A 17,068-nucleotide genomic window follows, 5' to 3' on the forward strand; every position below is an offset into this window, starting at 1 on the left:
GAAGTTTGGGGGCAAAATGCCTGCTGTGTTGGCCCTCGCCAACATAGTCGCTAGGAATGCCTTGTGCTAAGGCGATCAGATTAAAAGTGAAAAAAAGGACGTGGGCTGTAAGGAGCCTCCTCCCCTTCTTAACATGTGCTGCAGAGTGATGCCACCTGCATCAGGTCACAGATGTCAGTGCAGATGGTGTGTCACCTTATGTAACCTGGCAGGGGCCATACGCTACTAGGACATCGTGCCTGGGTCAGGTTATACAATTGTGGAGGATGTGTTTGAGCCTGACGGCACAACCCAGCATCTGGGCTGGGGCCTGTGTCACCCTATGCCCAACGTGGATTACAAGGACTTGGAGAAATTGGGACCTATTGCAGTCAATAGATTAAAGTATGTAAGGTCTCCAACACATGAAATCCTCAAGTAAATAAGGATCAAAACAAAGCACAAAGAATGGCACTAAGAGGTGGTGGCAGCAGCATGTTCAGGATGGGTACAAGGAGGGAGGTGTTTATCCCTGCGCTGGGTAAGGAGGCTGTGGAGCTCCCTACTGCAGGCTGCTATGGATGCTGCTGCTTCAGGCTGTGGCCAGGAACACCATTCCTGAGCAGACCCCTCCTGTGTACTATCAAGAACTAAAACATTCTTAATGTACATAAACTAAATAGGCTATTCCCAATACTAAATTATTTGTATGGGGTTGTGCTCATTTCTTACTAATGAAGGCCTTCACCTTTTTCTCCTGGTCTCATTTCCCGGAAGTCCATTTAAACTCCCTCTGTTCCCCTTCTACCTTCTTGTCATACTTTGTGAAGCTGCTACCTTTATTTCAACTTTAAATGACTTCCAATGGTCTCTTGCACCATAAAATATACCGAGGATTACTGAAGGATTACGATTACAGTCACCATAACCTGTTTTATTTTTGTGCTAAGGGGCTGTAAGGAACATCAGGGAAGGTACTTAGAGGAACACCAGGCTGCTGGACATGGACTCGTGATGTGGGATCCTCTTGAACATTCGGCCAGCTTCACAATCGCATTTCCTCCCCCGGTGCTGCCCCCTTCGCTTTTTATCATCTTATACTTCCTGCCCACTGGCCTTTCGCCCCACACCGCCCTCCGCACGCGGCCGCGCTCCCTCAGGTGCGCTGAGAGGCCGCCCTCCCTGCGCTGCCGCCAGCGGCGGCCATTTCCTCTCCTTCCCCCCCACCTTCCCCAGCCCTTCTCGCCCCTCACCGCCTTCCCCACCGGAGCCGCGGGCGGGACAGGGCATCTCCGCCCTCATCCTTCCCTTCCCTGGCAGAGGGAGCCCCGAGGCGCGGCTGCCGGCGAGGCTGCGGGTGGGGCGGTGGGCGCTGCCATCTCGCGGCCGCTCGGCGGGAACGGCCGCCATGTCGGTGCGCAAGGGCTCGCGCTGCCTGAGGGCGCTGCTGCGGGGGTCTCCGCGGTTTAGCCGCGTATGCTGGAAAAGGGTTGCAAAATGTGGAACATGTAACATTTTTATTAAGAAGAGATGTTCTCTGATGTTTGATCTTTGTAATCTTTCAAGAGTACTCAAGAAGAAAGGAGATTTAATCCGTGAAACAGAGAGCAAGCGCCAAGTGATTGCCAAGGTGTTAGAAAGACAAATGAATTGTCCTGTTTAGGTTTAGGGCTCGACGTGTTTTAATGCTCTGAGATGTAGGGGCAGGTTAACAAAGCTCGAGAAGAAGGATGCGCCACTGATAGCAGGCACAGAGAATGCAGAATTTACTGACAACAAGGACACTTGTCAGAACCCACAAGATAAGGAAGAAACCAATAAAGCCGACTCATCAATTCTGCTGAAATCAGCTCCAGCTGATTAAAAGGTAATCCTGGGAGGGGCAGATGGTGACCACTGACTCAGGGACCACCGACCCAAAAGAAGGGAAGGCCTGAGCATATGGATCAGTTAGCATTGGAAGTGAGAGAATCATTAACCAAGAGAAGACAGAATGCTAATTAATAAGAGAACTATGTAACTTGTAGCCAGTGAACACTAATTCATTTGTTTGCTAATATGTATAAATACTGAAGAGTTTTGATAGTTGGGGTGCTTGATTTGTGGAATACCACGGAGCAGCCAGGCTTGTACAGCTCTGAAGTAAACATCAGTGTCTCTCTCAGTGTGTAATTATTAGTGTGTTGCACACTGGGTAATGAATCTGATTTTTGTGGACAACAAAGGGGTTTGTGAAATAGTGAGCAACCCTGGGTTTTTTTCCCCATGAAAGTAAAAAGGGGACAAAAGGAGAGGTGGTTGGTCACTGAAGGGTGAGGAGGCAGAACTGGAAGACCTGTTGCTTTGGATTTCTCCAAGACTTTTTTTGTCTTACAGAAACCCATACTGACACATTCTAGAATCCCTGACAGCTTTTCCTGCACCTGAAGGCAATTACCAGATCAGGATTTCTGCACTGAAGGCATCGCAGCAGGGTGATCTTGCTGTGAAGTTGCTCCATTTTGTTGGGGATCTCAGCTGTACTTTACATATCTTTTAGGGATGGAACATGCCATAGCCAGCACACCTGTATTGTATCTCCCAACCCAGACATTTGTAGAGCATTATCTTTATTGTTAACAGGGAAATGATTAACAGAAGCACTAGAGCTTGGACAAGTACTAGAGCTTTATGAAGAAACTCCTCCCTGTGAGGGTGGTGAGGCGCTGGCACAGGTTTCCCAGAGAAGCTGGGCTGATACCCCATCCCTGGCACTGTTCAAGGACAGGTTGAGGTTTTGAAAACCTGGTCTAGTGGGAGGTGTCCCTGCCCGTGGCAGGGGGGTTGGAATGAGATGGTCTTTAAGGTCACTTTCAACACACACCATTCTGTGATTCTATAAGCAAACTTCTGACCAACCTTCTCTGCTGCTGTTCTGTCACTTAGCTTCTCTCTCCTTCAAGATTAAAATGTGAATTGTTCAGATGTTTATTGCTTTAGAACGACATTATTTTGTCAGCCACTAGGAAAACAGAAGTCATAAAGCCTTAGAAAACACAAATACGGTTACCACCTCTTAAGTCTCAAATATATATAAACTTGAATATATATTTCCTTAGAGTACAACTCATGTAGTAAAAATTGGCTTCCCAGTTTGGAATGAGCACCTGGTCTGTGATGTTAACATATGTTTCTCTGGAAGATATCAATGGGAAAGAAAAGTCTGGAAAACAGCCACTGAGAGTTGTGACTGATGGCTTTTGAAGCTGTTTTGTGACCTGTGGAGATCAGACTTTAATCAATAAATCTGTCTCTATTTTCACTGTAAGATGAAAAAGTTTGCCGTGCCAAAGCTGAAAGGCCTATTTTTTTTCCACTATTCAACGTTTTTTTTCCTCCTCATGTTCATTGGTGACAGAAAGGAGCTTTGTAGAGATGCAATACATTTCATAAATTAGTTCCCATCAGAGATATATTGTTGACTCCTGGACAGCAAACAGGGAGTGTTGGAGAAAACACTTAATAAACATCAGCTTGGCAGCAAGAAGAGAGTAAACACGGTTGCTGAATTGTTTTGTTTCAGTCTGTGGGGGGAAATGAGCCAAAAGAACTTCAGGTAGCAGTTAGGATCTGACTGGTAAGCACTGATGAGAGACTGCTGAGGAAATAAAGGAAAAAAATAATCTCATGCAGCGTATATTGCTTTTGGGATTGAAGCACAATGTTCAGGCCATACATATGGCAAAGTAGCCTTCTTCTTGGGGATACACTGTGCTGCTGCAAACACTCCCCTTCTGAGAATTGCTGGGGCTTAAGGGTCATCCCCTTGATCCTCCCTCTCTCAGGAAAGAGGCAAAAAGATTAAAAAAAAACCCCAAACCTATAGAAATAAAGAAACAAACTCCAGAAACTGCTCCTGGAGGAAAATGGACACACATGCAGGAGTAGGGTAGATGTATCCCATGCCTGTGGTCAGCATGAGGTGGCAGAAAGGCAAAGTTTTCTGCCACTGAGGCTCTGAGAAGTGAAAATATGGGAAGAATGTGGCTGCTTGTTTTGCCAGAGATCACCCTCAAGATGCAGATGTTCCTTAACGAGAGGCAGTAAAACTGATTGTTCTACTTTCAGAATTGTTGATGTAGTAACGGGATTTAGGGATGAAATTAATTCCGTGATTGTCCTGTCCAGGGCAAAATGATGAAAGGAAAGAATCCCTGATTTAGAGGCTTTGGAAATGGGGAATGCACAGAGTCAGGGAAGTGTGTGGTTTTTCTTTGTCGTTCTTGTCACTCTTTCAAACGAAATGTCTGATTGTACAAAGAAAGTGTGTAGCCAACACAGCTGTAGAGCAAAGAGAAGCCTGAGTTTTGTAAATTGAAGGAAGAGCAGGAAAGACCCTTGTACCAAACAGAGTAGTCTGTTCAAGCCTGGTATTAAGAGGCTGTTTTATATGGGAAAATACACCTGCCTTTGGTGGAGTATGGTCTTGTCAGGATCCCACACTATTTTAAAATACTCCTTCCGATGAATAGGCAGTGGACAGAGACAGTAAGACACTGGACAAGTCTCAGGAGTGGAATTTGGTCTTCAGTCTTTTGCCATTTTAGTGGAAACTGTCCAGCTCTGCTCTCAAAAGCTGCAAACTTTGTACAGGTCCCATGCCCTATTTGTGAATGGATTCTTGGACACCCAAGGAGACCTCATATCACATGACAGCTGTGTTCATGCAGTTGTTTAGATGACCTGTACTTTTAATGAACTGCACTTTACCTTAATGAAAAATAACAAGTGCTTGTTCTGTAATGAGAAGAAGAGGCACTTGCTCTATTCTGAGATCTGCAAACTGGAATCATAATTCTCAGTCTCTGCTCTCCTCCCCCTTCATCCTGTTGGGAAATGTAAATGGATATCTTACTCTGGAAACTTGGTTTGTCATTTGTGTTAATATAAGCAGGACAAAAAACTTTCCTTAATTCTAACATTAATTTTGTAAGTCACCATGATACAAATGGTAAGTGCTCTGCACTGAGTCTGTTACCATAGAAAAGCTAAATGCTGCCTATTCCTGTGCTGCTGTACTGCATTCACACTCTCACAGTCATGGATGTGGTTAATTGCTTTTTGTGATTTGCCGGTTGTTTATAAGAAGTGAGTGCCTCTTAGGAGACTTATTAATGTTTTCTTATTTGTATTTCATTCTCTGATTAGGAGAATAAAAAAATACATGCCATGTAAACCTACACTTCCCATCCCACATTGCATCTCTTCTCGCTGCAGCTGATTTACAGATTGAAAAGTGCTAGTGTGTGCTGTGGTCTTTCATCTCCATGTTTAAAATGGCCTTTAGGTGTGATCAGATTTTCTGCAAAATTCCATACTCTGAAGCATTTCTTCATCCCTGGTATTCTCCTGTTCTTGTTTTTATAATAGTGGTTGTCAGTCTGCTTCGCTCTGTGATCTGTGGTGGAGAGGGGTCTGCAGTTCCAGATTGCAGTTACCAGAAGGGATGTTTTATTTTGCTGACTAAAAGAAGGCATCTCATTTTCTGATACCAGGTGGTGTACTCACCTTTGCTTCTTTTCCTTGCTTGCTTGTTTGCAAACTGTTCTAGTGAGCTGATGCACTGTTACCATGTGCTGGGTTTTGTCCAGGAAAGATAAGCATGGCAGACTTTTAATAGGCTACAGATAATTTTAAAGAAATAATTTTACTGATAGCAGAGAGACAATGCTCCATGTTTAAAACACAGGAACTGGTCAGCAACTTGCCCAATTCAAGCAAAGTGTATTATCTTGTTTTTATTCTTCTCCAAAGAGGGATCCTTTTAGAATTTATTACTGGCAAATGCTTAGGAGATTAACCTGTTTTCTTAATGGTAATTTATAGTGATATTATAATCTGCTCTGTGTAATGCTCCATTCCCCAGAGGAAATAAAAACAGGTCCAGCATGAGGAAACCCTGTTGCTGTGGATTTGCCCCCACTGATATTCACGCCCATCAATGGCAGTGTTTTTGATTCTCCTCTGCAGGAGTTCCTCCTGGAGTCTCCACGTGTGTGGGCTAGAATTTCTGGAAATATGCCCTAGGAGAGAGGGGTAGTGCTTAGATTTTCAGTGTGCTTGGGCAAGGCCTTCCATGGTATATTTATGACATCAGATGGGTGAAGGTGGTGGAATATATCAATGTATCCAGCTCTTTTTTTTTTTTTTTTTTTTTTTGACTAAAGCTGGTTTTAGCAGGGATAGTCAAAGGAACATTCAGCATGTTTTGGAAATCCTCCATGAAGCAGTCTTTTCAGCAGCACAGCCTAGTGGTAAAGTTGTTGCTACAGACAGGAGTAATAAAGCAGTGGGGTGCTGACAGCTCAAGGAAAACACCATCTAATTTCTTGTGTCTCTGTTAAAAACTCCCTGGTCCTGGAGGGAGGGACATCCATCTGCAGCTTGGCCAGAGGCATGCCAGTCATTCTGCAAAGCCAGATCTCTGGAGTAGGGCTTCTCAGCGCTCCCTTTTCCAACTGGAAAAGAAATTCACAAAGCAATTTTTACTTGTTTATTTTTAATGGACTCCTTTGACTTCCTTGAGGTCAGCACACAAAATCAACACGTTTCTACATTAGCATGACATGGTGTAACCACAGGTCCCCTACAGAGCTCTTGGTGGATAAACTCAGCAACCATCCTCTCTCTCCCCATTCCATGTCTCCTGCTTAGTGGGGATAACAGCCAGTGGTTTCAGCTAAGGGTTGTATTAACATCTAAAACACGTCTTTCTCTGCAGTATCTGGAAACAATGGGAACTAGAATTAGCAGGGAAGACAGTATATAAATGTTATTCTTTTATAGCTGAGGAAAATGGTTGGAAATGAGTTATCTCTGATGGATGTGCAGGTAGCCAGACATGCAGAAATGTGGTAACATATTTATCACACAGCCTGCAGTATAGTTTGCTTTTTATTTCATTTGCCGCTACTGTTGGGCCTGTGCTTGGTTGGGGAAAGAAGAGGATCTGGAGGCTCTTGGTTTTTCTCTCATATATAATTTAATCAGTGGGCTGGGTGAGACTAGGGAACTTAACCAGACTGGCTCAGGAACTCGAATTTATCTCCATGTGGAATAAATTCTCATTAGAGTTATTGTTTTGTTTTCCTTTTCCCACCCAAATGATAGTGAAAATTAATGGAACCCATTACAGGTCTTATTAACTGCAGCTCATGTTTACTGTGTCTAGAAATGCCACCCTGGGAATACACCAGAAGCACTGTCAGACTGTCCCTGGGCCAGGCTGCAAATGATCTTCCATAAGTTTGCTGAACAGGAGAGGATTAAACTATTAAACAGCTGAATGGGGTGGATGGTAGGGTTGAAAGCCTTTGATCTTAGGCCACCAAATTCAGTCTAGCAGTGGGAGTTAGCTGTCCAGCAGTAACCTCCACCTGGAAATCATTTGCATTTGAGAATTATTTCTTGGCCCAGGTGAAGTTAATTGGGAATCTCAGGGAGCTTCTGAGAAGGTAGATGCCCACATCACAGAATTATTGTCCCAGGGTGCTCATAGTCTCAGCAGACACCGTGTTGGGCTTGGTTTTATCCCTGCGTTTGTCTTACTTAGGAAGAAGCCTCCTCCTAGGAGACACAAATTACTCCTGCATCTGTTAGATGGGGTGTTTCCATTTCCTAAACTTTCAAGTTCAAATCTCTGATTTTCTAGATAAGGAAAAATAAATGTATGCTATCAGTTTCAATAATGACTGAACTTGCTGATGGCTTGAAAAGGATTAACTTGACTGTGCCTAAATCAATCTAAGATGTGTCCCCAATATTGCCCAGTTTTAAGCCCCTAAGAAATCTTACCATCATTTCTAGCTGCCATGTGCAAGTTATTGCTTAAGCAACACTTTGTTAATAAAATGTTTTGCAGTTCAACCTTCTATTGAACAGGTAGGGCAGGCGAAATGAGATAAAGATAAAATTAGAGTTGGTGGAATGATGCTGGATCTTAGACATGCACATACCTTGTAAATTTAGGATGAATTAAATAGCTGCAGAGCTTAGTAAATAGAAGAAAAAAAAAGGAGAGGGGGAAAATTGTTTTTTCTGGTACTGGGAAATATCAAAACAGGAGTTCAGTTTTAGTTTGGGCTTGTACTGTCATATTGTCCTGTTCAGAAGGAAGTGTGTGTGTGGACAAGATGCTGGCAGCTCGCAGAGCCAGAATTGATGTTAATGGTTGGGAAGACAGGGCAATGTAGCCAGTTAACAAAAGAGCTTGGATCTGTGCAGAAGATGATTTTGAGCAGATACACACATATAGAGAGCAAGATTAATTTAGAGACCTTTGTCATTAAAGCAGATTTTTGTATGGTTTTGTGTGGGATTTAAGGGGGATTAAATGTTTGACATCACTTTGCCTGCACAGGCTATGTTGAAGAGGTTACTGAGCGGGTGATGGAGAATTTAAAAACGCGCCTTTGCTGAAAGAGTGGCAGCAATGGATCAGAGGAAAGCAGCCTGGCCAAGCAAACTGCCCTGCCTACCACAGTGCTGAAAACAAGGTGCTTCTGGTTGGACAGCAGATGCTGCAGGGATGTAGAGCTGAGGGAATATTTATGATTTGCCAAAATATGAGGGGAACTTGGCGAGGACATCAGAACTGGGATGCCCCTGTCTTCTCTCTTCAGTGATGCCTTGCTTCTCGTGCATCTTTTGTGTGCTATGCTGTTTCTAAACGGTAAAAACACTAAAAATAAGAAGTCAGCCAGGTGGATTGGGTGATCAGGTGCATTTCTCTTTTGGAAGAGATGGTCCTGGTCATGAAACTTCTGTTCCTCACCTGCCTATGGCCAACAGCAGTGCTACACAGTTCTCACAGTCAGCATCACCGTCTTCACCGTCGGCAACAAATGTCATTCTCAAGAAAACATAACAGGTAAGAAATAGACTTTATCTGTCTGTGTTCATCTGGTAAACTTCATGCTGTCAGCTACCTTTCAACACACCACTTTGGTTCACTGTCCTGTTCTTCCAGTTTCTGGCTGTATAGAATGCATAGTTTTGATAGGGTGTTCCCAACAAAGAAATGGTGAACTGTTAATTAATTTTTCATAACCAGACATTTCATATTGTGATTTCATGAATGTTTCATATATATGCAGTTATGTACCCACTCACACCCACACGCAGCTCTTTTACCTGGTGTGATACAAGGCTACCAGACTATTGCTGTGATGTTTCAAGTATTCTTGCTCTGTAACTCCCATCATAAGAAGCAGAAATGCCTTCCAAAGTCCCGTGCCAGTGTCACAAAGTGACTTCCATTACCTAAACTGCAGGGTGGCTCCACTATAAAGATACAGAAGACTTTTTAATGGCACTAAATGAGGTGAATGACACCTTATTTGTAGTGATGACACAGAGTGTTCCCTTTCTGGAATATACTTAATGCTTTTAGACATTGAAGATTGTCTCTGTTCTTAGTCTTTCCAGTTGCGTAGCTGGTTGAAAATGAATACAGAGGCTTTTACCTGTACATTTCTGGGCAAAGTGTCAGTGCTTTTCCCCTATGAAGGCAGCTCACATCTGCCATGTCAGGTCTCTCAACCTGTTTCCAGATTAATCTAATACTGTGTAAACAGACCAATGGCTGCCAGTGATAATTCAAGAAAAATTCTCTTTCTTGGAAATAACTAGCTCCATTTAAGGAAGGAGAAGAGATATAACTTAGATTTTTCAATGTGCTTGCCCCCCCCCCCCCCCTAAAATGAGCAGTGTACAAATAGTTTATTTGCACAATATCACATGTTGAAGAAAAGTTAACGTATCTGGGCTCCTCTGATGTGTTTTCTGGGCTCCTCTGGTGTGTTTAAGCTGTGTTTTTTTTCCCTCGAGTTGCATGCTTTGCAGCAGGTGTACAGCTGTTAACCTCGTGTATCACTTCTCATGCAGTGCTCCAGCAGTGAAATGTCTCTGGAACCCTGCATGTCTTGATAAAATCCTGTTTAGCAATGCAAGGTAACGGGTGACACAACAGAGGTGCCCAGAGGTGCTGTGGCACTCAGTACTTCTGAGTTTCTATTCGAAGTTATGGGTCCAAGTTTGGTGCAAGCCAAAAGCTCATGAAAAGAATGGCTCTTCAGCAGGCTGTTTCAAACCGAGTGCTGGTGCACAGTTATTTGTAACAGCAAAGGAAAATAAACAGAACTAGCCCCAGGATCAACATAAAGTTTAATCTGGTGCTTTGCTAGTCTCAGGAAGCAGTTAAGAATCTAATGGAAACAGAATAAAATACCTTGTTAGTGGTAGTGGCAAGGAAGGTCTCTTTTAAGCTCAGCTGGTACACTTTTGTCTGTGCTAAGAGAGGAGCATATGCTGCTGTTGTTTGCATTTATCCTGTTCTGCCATAGCTGAGAGCAGTTGCTCCATCATTGGCATAAAAAAATCACAAAGCAAGAGGAAAACCTGGTGGTAGGAGACAGGAAATTTTGTGGTATCCTGCTGAACATCCTCGTGCAATATCAGTGTTAGCACAGTGTCCTCTCCATCGTCACAAATCTCTGCTGGTACATGCAATGGATCCATGTGACAGTCCTGTGAGACAGGCACAAGTGTGTTATCAGAAAGAGAGAATAGGAACAAGGAGGAATGCCAGCACTGCATTTTCATCTGGTGCTGCCTGGTGTGGCAGTTTTCTTTACGTAAGGCATCCTTTGGCATCCCACATCCTCATTTCCCAGGTCCTGGTGATTTTGAACCAGGAAGAAGACTGCAGAATCTGAGCCACAGGGGATCCTAAAGCTTAACAGCTGCAAATCAGCTTTTCTCTGCAGAGGATCCAAATGTGTTTAATTTCTCTTCGTTTCATTCTCTGCTTTTGTTCTAAAAGCTGCATTATCCTCCGATACATTGCAACAGGGTCTGACTTTCCACCTTTTTCTCTCTGGGGAAAAATCTTTCAGCCAGCACTAGGGTTATCAAGGACACAGCTGACAGATGGCCTTGGTTAAATGGGTGGCCTTTTAAAAAGAATCCCATGTGAAAATGTTACTTAACCTACAAGTTCCACTGTTTTAATAGAGTAACCCAATTCTCCCTCCAAAGCTATTTGTCTGCATTCTCCTGTAAAGAAGATTTTAAAGCATTAACCAAAAGTACATGAGAAAGCGATTATTGTCATGGTCCATTTCCTATAGCAAAGAACAAAACATTTGATTGTCAAAATATTAGGTTTTTTGACAGTACATACTGCTGATGTTACTGAACAATTAGAAATGCATTTTCACGTGTGTGAGAGAGAACTGTACAATTTTGATTATTTCATTTATCTGGGCTTCAAGACTTGATAAATGTATGAAAACATCTAAGAGGTCACACTGCTGGATAACCCCACAGACTCCCCTTGGAATAAGATTTCTGTAACTTCTACCTTTTGGATACCTTTGATTTAGTAGTAGCCAGAGTATCTTGGGGACACAGCACTGGGAAGAAACTTATGGCCATGACATCCAGGGTATTCTTTTCATAAAAGGAACCTTATTAGTGTTCTTTTTATAAACTTACCTAGTTTCATTCTGCATATGAAAGGGTGCTAGGGAAAAAAACCTTTCTCTAGTTTCCTACAAGGACTTTTACCGTATCATTAGCAGAGCTCTGAAACAGAAGAACAGGCAAGAAGGATCTTTCCAGGGATCCCCGTACTATACTGAGTTTATAACAAGGGCTTGCAAGCACAAGCTTGGATGAATAAGGACAGGGCAAACAAGATATTTTCCCCTAATATTCACAGCTGTATCAAGTCACCAAATTCCCCCAGCAACATCCTGTGTTGGATGTAATTTTTGCAGATTTAGTGATCTTCAGTGGATTTCTTTTCCATGAACTTGTCCGATTCCTCCTTGAACCAGCATAAACTTTGGATAGCCTGGTGAGTAAAGACAACCAGATGGGACACGAACCACATCAATCCCACGAATGCCATTGGTTTATGGAGCTACACTGATGGCATTAAGTGATTAAATGCTTTAACCAAAAATGGTCTAAGTACCCTTGAGCAGACCTTTTACCTTTCATTTGCTAATGGTTTTCAAGGCTAGGTAGGAGCAGCTAAATTTGTCTTTAAAATCCCGACACATCTTTGTCCATTGTTAATTAATTCAGAATTAGCTGCTTTGGTTTTGTAGGCAGTGACTAACTGCTCTTTGAGAGCTCTGGCAAATGCCAAGGTCCATGCAACAGCATTGGGTGGGGAAGTGTCAAAACAGTATTCCTCACTCTTTTTCAGCCAAGAAGTTAGTGCTCCCATTAATTTAATATATAAGTACCAACAAGAGTGAATTCCCTATGTGAGCTGAAACACTTCAAGTGCTTTTTATGACCTCTTTTGGAATGTAATCATAGATTGCCATTTAATTTGCATAATGTAAAACCTTGCCTGGAATACAGTCATGGAAAGCACAGCTATAACTGAAAGCAGTAGTTTCTTGAGCATGTGCCTCACAGAGATCAATAAATAATTATCATTGCCCAGATCTGTACCAATACCAAGGCATCTGTCAGAGTTCCCTTTGTTACTACTACCCGAGAGATGTAAATAGAGATTTCCTTTCCTTAGGTGCATCTGTCTTCTAGTGGTTTCACCAAACCATCTGCTAATGGTTTCACCAAAATTTCTTCACCAAAAGGGCTGTCAAGCCCTGGACCAGGCTGCCCATAAAGGGGATTGATTCACCCACCAACTCTGGAGGTGTTTAAAAGATGTGTAGGTGTGGCACCTAGGGACATGGTTTAGCGGTGAACGTGGCAGGCCTGGGTGAATGGTTGGACTCGATGATCTCAAAGGTCTTTTCCAGCCTAAATGGTTCTGGAATTCTGTGTGGGCTTTTCCTCTCAAACACCACTGCCTGACATCTGCCATACCATGAATGTGTAGAATCAGTGGCTGTATTCAGACCCCTAGACCGTGGTGTGCTGCTCAGATCTGCACAATCAGGAGACCAGAGTGCCAGGCCACTGAAATATGATCTGTGTTTTTGCTGTGCTTCTGTAAGAATGAAAAGTCTATCTTAACTGATCTCAGGAAGCTTTTCTGAGACTCAGGCTAGTCCGATCTGTTTCTCCCGCTTTTTAATGGAATTGGTACCATGGGAAGGAGCACTCAAGAAAACACCTGCTGGTAATTTCACAATACTGTAGTGCTGATGAATAGTCAGATTTATTTGGAGTAAACAAATACATGCATGAAACTCCCTTTGAATCAACAGTTAAATAACTTCAGTGCTGCAGTGAGGAGAATTTAATTATATAACTCTTAGCCAGGGAGCAACATCTGGAGCCCAGATGCTGATGTTAAAGGAGTATCTGCTGGAGAACACTTCTTAGCTTTGGGCTGGGGGAGCAGCAAAAGGAGAAAAAATGTGAAGGAGAAGTGTATTATTTTTTAATTATCTTAGAAAATTTTATTAAGGAATTTTATTAAGTTTTGGTGCCTTTACAGATGGAGTGTTACCAGTGTCCATGAAATTCCTTCCAAGTACCATAAAAATATATCTCTGCATATAAACCTATTTTCCTTTTCAGTAAAGGTTTATATTCTGCCAAAGGAAGGATTGAAGGTATTGAAGAAAAGACACAACATATTTGTAATAAAAATGCTATTCTGATTCCTGCAAGATCTTGCCTATGTTGAACAACCACTTTTGATAGCAGCTAGAAATAATTATACAATTCCACTACTTGTATATAAAACATCAGCTTGAATAGGCTGTTCAAGTAAGTGGGCACAAAAGATGTTTTTCATACAGGTGCTGTGTCTGTTTATTTTTCCTCATCTGGGAAAATAGAAAGAATATAAAAATCCCGTAAGGTCTCTTCCCAGTGGCTTATTAAGTCGAAAATTCCTGCCCTGGTAGCTCATGTTTTCCCTCTCTTGTCCAGGGAATGTCTTCCTCAGTCACAGACTTGCTTCTTGTGAGAAGTTGTAATAGATGAATCAGAGTTCCAGCCTGCTTCTTCAAGTGAAGTCGTCGGAGCATCCAACAGGCATTTTCCTTGGCACATCAGATGACAAATAACCTCATGCTTCCCAGCTGTATTAGCTGTGCCATGGCATTATGAACATAATTCATCATTTTCTCCTCTCCCGGATCCCAAGCAGCAGAATTTCCTCATGTAGAGCATTGCAGCTGTTCAGTTCTGCTGCCCATTCTGCCCTGATACAGGCTTGCTCTGTGGTGATTTTAATTCTCTGAAGCATGGGCTTTCATTTCAGCATCACATGATTTTCATGCTTAGAAAACTAAAGTCTGTATTTGAAGTGCCTCATGGACCTTCTGATTGCCCTGGTAATTTGATTCAGACAACAGTGCCAGACACATTCAAGAATACTAAGGTAAATTAATTTGTTCAAGCCCAACAGTTCTGAGTAGCCCAGCAGCCACCTCATCATTCCTGCAATGTAAAAGTAATTTCTTGGGCTTCTTTATTAAGAAAAAAAGGGATGGAAGGAGAAAAATAAGCAAATAGAGGCATACACCTTATCCTAAGGTATTCCATACCTTCCCTTAAGCAGTGTTTGACTACAAGGCCAATCTTCAGAACAGATTTCTATCATTCAGTCGAAAGTAATAATTAGAGTTGCTGCCAGCAAAGTCCCAGAGCATCACAGAAGCCATGAAAGAAATTGTGTCTAGGGAGAGTCCCTTGCCTGTGGCAAAACAGCTGTATTCAAGTCATTCCTGCAAATAAATGTCTGATCTGTTCTTAAACAGCCTGAGTGCAAGGAGTCTCAAAACCTGCCCAAGCAATATGTGCCCACGTTTCACTGTTCTCACCATGAGAACACTTCTGTGAGAAAGGTGTTCCTGATGTGTACAGTAGAACATAGAATCATGAGATCATCTCATTCCAACCCCTCCTGCCACAGGCAGGGACACTTTCCACTAAACCAGCTGTCTCAAAACCCCATCCTGCCTGGCCTTGGACACTTCCCGGCGTGGGGCATCCATAGCTTCTCTGGGCAACCTGTGCCATGGCCTCACCACCCTCACAGGGAAGAATTTCTTCCTGATATCTAACCTAAACCTACTCTCTTTCCACTTAAAGCCAGTCCACCTGCAAGTCCCTAGATCCAGGATCATCATTTCTCAGTCCTTCTAAAAAATTATGGACTCATTTGAGCTCCTATGAAAAATCCCACATTTATAATAAAAGGAATAACTGTCTCTATAATATGGTTAATGTATGAAGTGGTTAAACCATGGATATGTGGTGTTATTTCCAAGTTTGATTTGCAAGTGTTTATGTGAATACTAACTTCAAACAGCTCTCTTCTCTTGTATAATGATAGCTACAATCTCTGAGGAGAGCAGAAGAGGATCTAGTCGTTCTTCCTGGGACTTCTTTTAAATAATTGGTGTTCTTCATGGACCTGGGCACCCTCCTACCTCATTTCCTAACGTTTCCCAATATATCTTTGTCCAGCTTTATTAGCACAGTTGTTACCCTTAACATTCCAGATTCAGCTGTCCAGTATTCTCAGGTCCCTATTTCCTGTGACTAGCACTGTGAATGTCAGGGCAGAAGAAATAAATTAAGTTTCTCACTTTTTCTTTTTTTTTTTTTAAACACAGCAAACGAGAAATTAAAATGAGGAAACTTGACAGCACGAAAGTCCGGCCACTTAAATCTGAGCAACTTCTTCACATAGAGGACCATGACTTTGCACTGAGACCTGGATTTGGAGGTAAGCAGCACGTGTCTGCACTGTGCTGGTTAAGAGTGTATCCTCTCTCTGGAAGTTTACTTGAACTTTGTCACTTAAAATGGAATGACAGACTTAATGGAAGCACACCTCATTTGTTGTACTTGAGGAAGTAAAGAAAGAAGAAACACAGAAATGCTTGAAGGCAAAGGGCTTCATTGTGTTTAGTGTATCAATAGGAGAAACTGTTCAAATTGTCTGTTTTGCAGAACTAAGTGAAAACATTTTATTAGAATAAGGCTCTTTGAGAACAGTGATTAAGGTATCCCTCTAAACTGCACAGTCTAGTAGCAATTAGCAAATTACAAAGTCATCAGATTTATTTTGAGGGATTGAAACGATCCATCAGTTCCTAAATCTGTTTGCTGTGTACAAAATTTAAAAAAAAAACAACGACCCACAGGCCTTCAATTTACTATCATGTTGTTTCTGTGCTCTTGGGCACTATGGTGATTATTTCTTCATTTAACTAAATTGCATCTGGATCAAGGGAGTAGTCAATGGGATGTTCACAGTTTAGATTCAATTTTGACTCTCCTTCATGGAAGGGAAAATGAGAAAGCTGCCCCACTAATAAGCTTTGTCTGAGCCTTTGCGTCACCAGTTCTGTTTTCATGATTCATGAAAATAGACTGAACCACTCTGGATTATGAGAGCAAAATAAAATATATGAGGACCAATAAATCAGTTGTGTAGACCAACACAGATTTGGGAGGCAAGCTGAGGTCTGGGGAGCTGCTCTTGTTGACACCAGCTGCTGGGATCTGGGGCCTGGTGATCATGCCAAGAGGGAAAATGGGTAAGGAGAACCTCTTTGGATGCACTGGGAAAATGTGAAAGGGTTTCTTGTTACTATAGAAATGTCATGTCAGATAGCAAAAACCTTGCCTGATTTTGAACAATAGTTGAGATACAATCTGTTTCTTCGCAACAGAAGTTCAGATTACTTCTTGCCTAATACCTGTCTCATCTAATATCTGTTAGTCCGGACATCATCTTGTTACCTCACAAGGAATTTAAATTTTTGAGAGTGTCACCTCAGAAAGGAAGTAGGATTTCCATGAGAGCAGACAGCAGTTTGGGATGTGCTTTATCTCTGGATCATCCCAGAAAACGGCACTGATGATGTGCATAAAAGCAGCTTTGAGAACATAGCCTGTGATCTGGCAATTGCAATTTTCCATGGGCAGTGAGGAACTTTTACACCCAGAAAATCTGTACCAGGCTTTTTTGCCTTGTCCTTTTATTTGCAGATGACTCGTCACAGAGCCCATTCAGTTCCTCTTGAAGCCAGCTGTAGTTTTTCCACTGACTTCAGTGCACAGGCCTCTCACTCATCATGTTGCCCTGGGTGTG

At 42.4% G+C, this 17,068-nt stretch overlaps 1 long non-coding RNA gene across 2 annotated transcripts; it reads left to right on the plus strand.

The window, feature by feature from the left end:
* Positions 1-263: 263 nt before the first annotated feature.
* Positions 264-15,708, plus strand: LOC121669343. Of its 2 annotated transcripts, XR_006017730.1 has the most exons (4): positions 264-1,846; positions 5,389-5,513; positions 8,378-8,887; positions 15,582-15,708. It is a non-coding gene; the product is annotated as an uncharacterized LOC121669343 (long non-coding RNA). The 2 variants fall into 2 exon arrangements; XR_006017729.1 differs by lacking the exon at positions 5,389-5,513 and having other exon boundaries at positions 985-1,846.
* Positions 15,709-17,068: the final 1,360 nt, after the last annotated feature.

Source organism: Corvus kubaryi, unplaced genomic scaffold (genome assembly GCF_017639235.1).
Source record: "Corvus kubaryi isolate FWS band 111438036 unplaced genomic scaffold, C.kubaryi_AGA036_p1.0 37391, whole genome shotgun sequence".
Lineage (NCBI taxonomy): Eukaryota > Metazoa > Chordata > Aves > Passeriformes > Corvidae > Corvus > Corvus kubaryi.